Source organism: Tiliqua scincoides, chromosome 4 (genome assembly GCF_035046505.1).
Source record: "Tiliqua scincoides isolate rTilSci1 chromosome 4, rTilSci1.hap2, whole genome shotgun sequence".
In the NCBI taxonomy this organism is placed as follows: domain Eukaryota; kingdom Metazoa; phylum Chordata; class Lepidosauria; order Squamata; family Scincidae; genus Tiliqua; species Tiliqua scincoides.
In genome coordinates, this window is record NC_089824.1 from 99531801 (window position 1) to 99538172 (window position 6372).

Consider the following 6372-nt stretch of genomic DNA (forward strand, 5'->3'; position numbering starts at 1 on the left):
GGGGCTGTCCTCCATTAAACCCTTCTGCCTGTGGGTGCCACTGGCACAAATGTCCCCCTCCTTCATATCTATCAATTCCTATGTCAACTTCCCCACTAGGGATCCTCAGAAGCAACCAATTCAGCTGCAGGCATGCCAAGAAAGCTCTAGGGATAGGCAGAACTCACTCCTGGAAACTTTCTTAGTGTGGCTGATTGGCCATGCCAGCAGTAAATGCGGTGACATCAATTACTTCCAGGTCGGGCAGGAGGGGTGGCAGGCTGACCGGCATGTCCCAGGGCAGTGTACCAGTTGGCTACACTACTAGGGGGCTCCTAGTAGATCACACTGGGTTAGTCCATTCAGGTTGGGGGGCAGGGGGCAAAACCCCTGGGGCACGGGCTTCCAGGGGGCTTAGGACATTACAAAACCAAACAGTAAAAAACACATTACAAAATAAATTTGGGTACCTTAATCTCAGCCTATCTAGGGCTGCGTTTCCACTACAGCTTTAATCCACTTTATACTCCAATGCATTTAGGACAGGAGTCAATCAGGCATCTTGCTCCAGATCCAATGCCAGCTCTCAGCTGCCCTAAGTCTGTTTAGGTTTGTGTTGATGTTATAGTTGACTTATGAAATTGCAAGAGATTGACAAAAGCATCTTTGCAGCTCTGTTGGGTCTTCCTCTCCTCAACATCTCTCAATGGCCCCATTTACACCTCTATCTCGGTCCCTTCCTCCTCCTCGCATTCTTATTCAGCTGCAGCCCACCTCTGTAATCATGCAAGAAGATGCCTGCCAAATGGTGGGTATACATATGGAAACATGTCTGTGAGACAGGCAAGCCCTTGCTTCACAGGGTTTGTTTTCAGTTTGTGTGTGTGTGCATGTCTTATATATTCAGTTGTATATACATGTGTTGTCAACAATCTTGAAACCGTGTGCTGGGATGGATTATAAATGTAAATAAATATACCCTTTTCCAGCCCCCATAGCCTTTCCAAAGTTCTAATTAAGCATTACTGAGAACTGAAAAACAAATATTCAGAGTCTGCAGAATTAGAGGCCTAAACTGTCATTTAATGGCTGGTGCTTAGCATAGATCTAATGTGTGTATCTGTAATGAGGAAAGCCTCTCCATGTAATGAGGACTGCCACTCAAGAAATTCTGCTGGATGCTGCAGACTGTCATCAGTGGTTCTGATGCAGACAGCTAATCTACTGCACTCCGCAATCCTTTCACTTTGGGGTTATCTAAGTAGAGAACTATCCAATTAGCTGCTTCAAGCTGTAGTAATGTTATGCATGACAAGCAGGAAAATTGCCCTGATTAGCCAAAAGTGCAGAGTCAGACCTCTGAACACTTCAACTGCACTTCCTCGTGGATGTAGAGACAACTGAAGTCAAGACAGCTCTTCCCTTTGAGTGGCTGTGAAACATGCACTTGATACTTTCATTAAAAATTAGATAAATGGGATTTATGCATTGCCAATGTCATAGAAAGCCAAAAGCCTATCCATGTTGAGAGGGGAAAAAATGACATGGCCTTATAAGAGCTGGTATTTTGTTGTGTAAGAGTGACACCAATAGACCTTGCATGCTAAATTCCGGTATAGCATAGGGGCTAGCAGTGCAATCCCATGTGCATTTGCTCAGTAAGTTCAATTGTGTTTGGTGCAATTTATTCTCCATGGTTGGCAACCTTCAGTCTCGAAAGACTATGGTATAAGCCTACAGCACCCGGTATTCCCAGGCGGTCTCCCATCCAAGTACTAACCAGACCTGACCCTGCTTAGCTTCCGAGATCAGAAGAGATCGGGCATGTGCAGGGTAACAGTTGCTGCCATATGTGTTTACATTAGCATTTCCCAATCTTCCAGCGCTCATGACGCTCCCTCCTGTCCTGAGGCTCCTGACAGTGACTTGTGATGATGTCATCACCAGTTACTTCTGGGTTCAGAGACCTCAACGTGATGCTGCAAAGGACAGGAGGAGGTTCAGGGTGGACAGGAAGGCCTTTTCCAGCATGCAAAAACTGCACAGAGGAGCTGGGCTGGCTGAGCCGAGCTTCTTACTGTCCTTTGCCATTTTGTAGTGCGGTTTTGCTGCCAACTGGAGGGTGGCCTGCGACGCCCTGAGGAGTGTCTCATGATGCCCTAGAATGTCGCAACACACAATTTGGGAACCCCTGCTTTAGGTTATCAACCTAAGTCTATGAGCTGAAAAGTCCAAGCTTTCAATCTCACCTTAGCCATGAAATCACTAAGTGGTTGTGGGCAAGCTAGGTGGCAATCTCCCAGCCTTATGACAAGTCTGGTTCCCAGATGGACTTGCTCCAAAGTCTTGTTCCTATAGCCATCACTTCCATCCACACTCTCTTCCCACTTTTGGAAGAATCAGGAGGCATGCACGGAAGAAGTCATGACTATGGCAACAAAACTTAACTAGAACTTAACAGAACTTAACTTAACTAGACTTAACACGTGAAGAGCTGGTAAATGGACTTGGGTGTACTTTCTGCACATCAAGACAGAAGCTTGGCCTCCCATCCTCTATCTCCTCTTGCCCAAAGTGGCCCTCCTGTAAAGCTACTTTAATGGGTGAGGAAAGACTGGTCCAGTTGTTTTCTGCATGCAGTATATGCTTGTGTGCTTAAAACATACTTTAGTACAACTTGTACAGCTTTTTTCTATCAGGAAACTGACTGTAATTGGTTTGACAGCTAATAAACACCATAAATGCCAGAGTAAAAATTGCCATTGGTCACATGATGGGGATATTAAGAAGGCAATTAATAATGTTAATGGAAAACATTGCTTTAAAATAGTTCAACTTTTCCAAAGACTTCTCAGTAGTAAAATGACAACATGGCAGAGAAATAGAAAACAGAGCCAGATCGGTGCTAGTGCCAGGTTCTGGGGGCCCTAGGGCAAAAGCCTCCATGGGCCCCCATGGTAGCACCTGTCTGTCCCTTGCTGACATGCTGGGTGCTGTCACTGCCACTCATATTGAGGGCATAGGATTCAGAACAGCCCGAAGAGTCCTTTGATATGCATGATCTTGCAGCCAGTGCCCTATCTGACTGACTCCAGACACCAGGAGATCATCTCCTTATTGGAGCATCAATCCTCTTTGCGTGGTAGAGGTGCTTTCCCTTCTATCTTCTCCTGAACTCCACCATTTGAACTCCACCACCTGAACTCCACATGAAATTGCACTTTTGCAGCATTCTTTTGCTATGAACCCAGTTGCCAGTCATTTATCATTTATACTGGACAACAGGGTAGTTCTAGCCAGATGTTCAGTTTAGGTGCACATAAATGTGTGAAATAGTGAGAGGAGTTGTTCTTTTTGTGATGTACATATTTCATGGCATATATTAGTAAATATGGTCCTGGTATATTTACTTGGAATGAAATCCTTTCAGATTGACTGGGACTTTCTTCTAAGTGTTTTCTAACTGGATGTCTGATAATATTTATTTGTTCCAGATATGAAATGGGAACTGGAAAATGTACAGAAAAGAGTAGCCATAATGGTTAATAGTCTGGGACACCTCCCTTACTAGGAACGGGTGAGCTGAAAAAGCTAAGCAAGATCAGCAGCCTTGGATGAGAGACCAAAGCCACTGGCGGATCACTGCGGAGGAGAATGAAGGAATGCAGAGGAGTCAGCTAGCAAGAAACAGATGACATCCTGAGAACCGGTCTGCGGCTTGATTTGCAGCTGCCTAAGAAAGCTTGGAAGTGCAAGAGCTGGAAAACCAGGATGATGACAGCACTATGAAGGGAAACATCTGGAGAAATGGAAGGTTCTATGAGTCTCTCTCATGGAACAATGCTTGTAAAATCCCATTGGAGGGGGAAAGGGTTTATGGTCAGCCTGTCTATGCAATCCACCTGAATCTATGAGAAAGGTGGTATATAAATATAATATAGTAAATAAATAAAGCTGGGAAAGCTACCTTTGCCTGACAGCCACTGATTTTCAGTGTCATCAATGAAGGGCTAGATGGACCCATGGCCTAATTTAGCTTCACATATACATATAAACTACATTAGCGCCAAAGGTTAATGGGGGCTACCAAAGGTCAACCAAAACTTTTTATGGGATTTCTGCATCGTCTTCCACTGGGTGAGACGTTTCAAACACTGGGGTGGGTGGAATGTTAGGGGAACAGCCACTGTGGAATTCCAACCCACCTACTCCATCCCTCCCCCAAAAGAACACTGAGTTCAGACTACTATTGTGAAGTTGTTTTTTTTCCCTAAATAATGAAACTGACAAATAATTCAAATGTAGCAAACAATGACATCACTCAAAAATGGATGCTTTCAAGATAGACATGCTTGAAAAAAGTAAACCTCTGTTTTTTTCCCCTTTGTGCAGAGACATAAGCAGCAGATTAAAGGAAGTAATACGATTAAAGAAGCTAAATCAGGGGCGGTAGGTGTTTTCATGAAAGAAAACACTAAGAGGCGAATCCCACGAACAAATTAAGTTTATGTATCATGACAGGTGTAACAAAGGCTAATGAAAGGAAAGCAAACAAGTACCTTTGGGAAACCACAGTAGGTAGCTAGCCTCAGGGAGGGTGTGGATAGGGCACAGCATACAAGAGAAAGCGCTCACCGATGAAAAGACGTTCCAAAGGGGAGCACCTAATGCCTTATCCCTGGTGGTATAGCTAGTTTGAGCTTTGCTAGGGTTTACTATAATTGAAACATGGGTAACAACAAGAAACGGCAGTTGAAGGGAAGCCTGAGGCCATTCACACTGGAGACACACACTAGCTGCCAGCACATTAATCATGAAGAATTACTGCAGGGGAAATGGTGGTCTCCAAAGAGGGCAACTCCTCCTTGCCCTGCAGTTTAGAAAAAGAAAGACAACTCAGCTTTTGGACCTTAACGATCACCTTGCAGAATTCAGGAAACATTTTATCACTTCTGGTTGGCCCTTACTCCAGAACTTTCCAGAACATTGACCTCTCTCCATCATACACTGAGTCAATTCCAGAGTTATTTTCACAAAAATGCTTTGTTGCTAAGATTCAAGGTGATTGAGTGGGTAGGATGGGGCGATTCTACTGCATTCCTGCATTGGGGGTGATGGAATGATCACATTTCCATTTTCACCCTCCTCTTGCAGTTCTTATGAGTCTCCTACAGCTGTGGGTTGGTTGGAGTTCCTCCTCAAATGCACTGCAAAATTTAAGCCAGGGCTCGTACTGAAACAGAATGCTTACCAGAACAGATGTGGGTTCCACCACATCCTGGACACTTCATGTTCTATTACGAAAACAGTGTGCAAGGCAAGCCTAGCAGGATTCGCAGGTGTTTTTTTCACCCATGTTATGCAACTGCAAGGTTTAGAGGCTTTCTAGAATAGGTCTGCGTAGTGTAATGTGTAACCAACCAAGCCAAACACAGTTCATCAGACATATATTGTAGATTCTCACATGCTTGACAACTCCCTTGTTTATGCATTCCCAGGAAGCAAAAAGGGGAAAGTTGTACATGGGCTTTATACATGATTGGATGGTGGAATGTGTTTGGTTTGATGGGTCATGAGTTATGCAGGCCTGTTCTACACAAACAGCTCATCACATGGGCAAGTGTCCTAATCCTTCAAGATGATTGCATGACTCGGGGCCTAATCCTAAACTCAGCCAGTGTCGGCACTGAGCCCAGCACTGGGTCCATAAAGTATGTTAACAGCACACGCTGAGTGCTGGCGCTAGTGACAGGCCCAGCACCAGCAGGAAGAGGACATGCCACTGCTGGGGCTAAGTGGCCTCTGGGGGGTGGGGAGGAAGGGCAGAACAAGGGTGGAGGGAGGGGTTGGGGAACTGGGGCAGGAGGGGGCGGGATTGGTGGAGCTCTGTTCCGTGGTATACTGAACACCATGTTGTATCAAAAGGCCCAATACAGAGTCTCTCTCAAGTCTGGGCTGGCAAAATAGCCTGCGTAGACTTGAGAAACCCCATTGTGGAGCTTGGGGCTTTCCCTGGGGGAAGGGGATGAAAGTTCCTTTCCCCTGAGGAGACCTCCAGCCTGCTTGCCAGTGGCTGCTGGATACAGCTGTAGCCACTTTGGTGGTGGTGCTGCTCCAGCAGGTGCCAGGAAGCTCAAGACTGGGCTGTAAGTGCTCCCCCAGCACATAGGAAACCAGATGCAAAGAAAAAGGGTTGTAGACCTCTCCTAGAAATGCTAATTTTCTATATGTAGAAATTCATTTTTATGGGGAGAATTCAGTCAGGCTGGAGGCTGAAATGGTACCATCTGGGCCCTTTGTAGCACCTGATAAACTGTTTGTCTATAGCTTAGATTTATCTTTGAAAGGTGCTACATTTCACTAAGGATAAGAGAGGTCAGGAATATATTTAAT

General features: G+C 45.2%; 1 pseudogene; it reads right to left on the reverse strand.

Moving 5' to 3' along the window:
- Window positions 1-1710: 1710 nt before the first annotated feature.
- On the reverse strand, window positions 1711-1827 carry LOC136650678 (5S ribosomal RNA; annotated as a pseudogene).
- Window positions 1828-6372: the final 4545 nt, after the last annotated feature.